Source organism: Gouania willdenowi, chromosome 21 (assembly GCF_900634775.1).
Source record: "Gouania willdenowi chromosome 21, fGouWil2.1, whole genome shotgun sequence".
NCBI lineage: Eukaryota > Metazoa > Chordata > Actinopteri > Blenniiformes > Gobiesocidae > Gouania > Gouania willdenowi.
The window spans coordinates 10,218,882-10,219,177 of record NC_041064.1 but is presented as its reverse complement, the minus strand read 5'-3'; positions in this window follow the sequence as shown (position 1 = coordinate 10,219,177).

Genomic DNA, 296 nt, shown 5'->3' with positions numbered 1-296 from the left:
GACAAAACTAGTGAGCAATGAGATCAAAATGTATTTTAATTGAAAGAAGGGCCTCTAACCAGCTGTGTTTTCAACTCTTGTAAATAGAATGGAAAGATTCAGACGATATATTATGATTTATAGCATTTACTGCTCTTGCATAAACATGACTTATTTAACCACATTATGCTTTCATTTCAAATATTACTATATAATTGTATAGATGTCCTGAAGCAAGGCTGGCTGTTCCTTTCTTACCCATTGTAGTATTCACACAGTACCAGTGTTCATTTTAATTGTTTTTGTCAGTGTTTTTC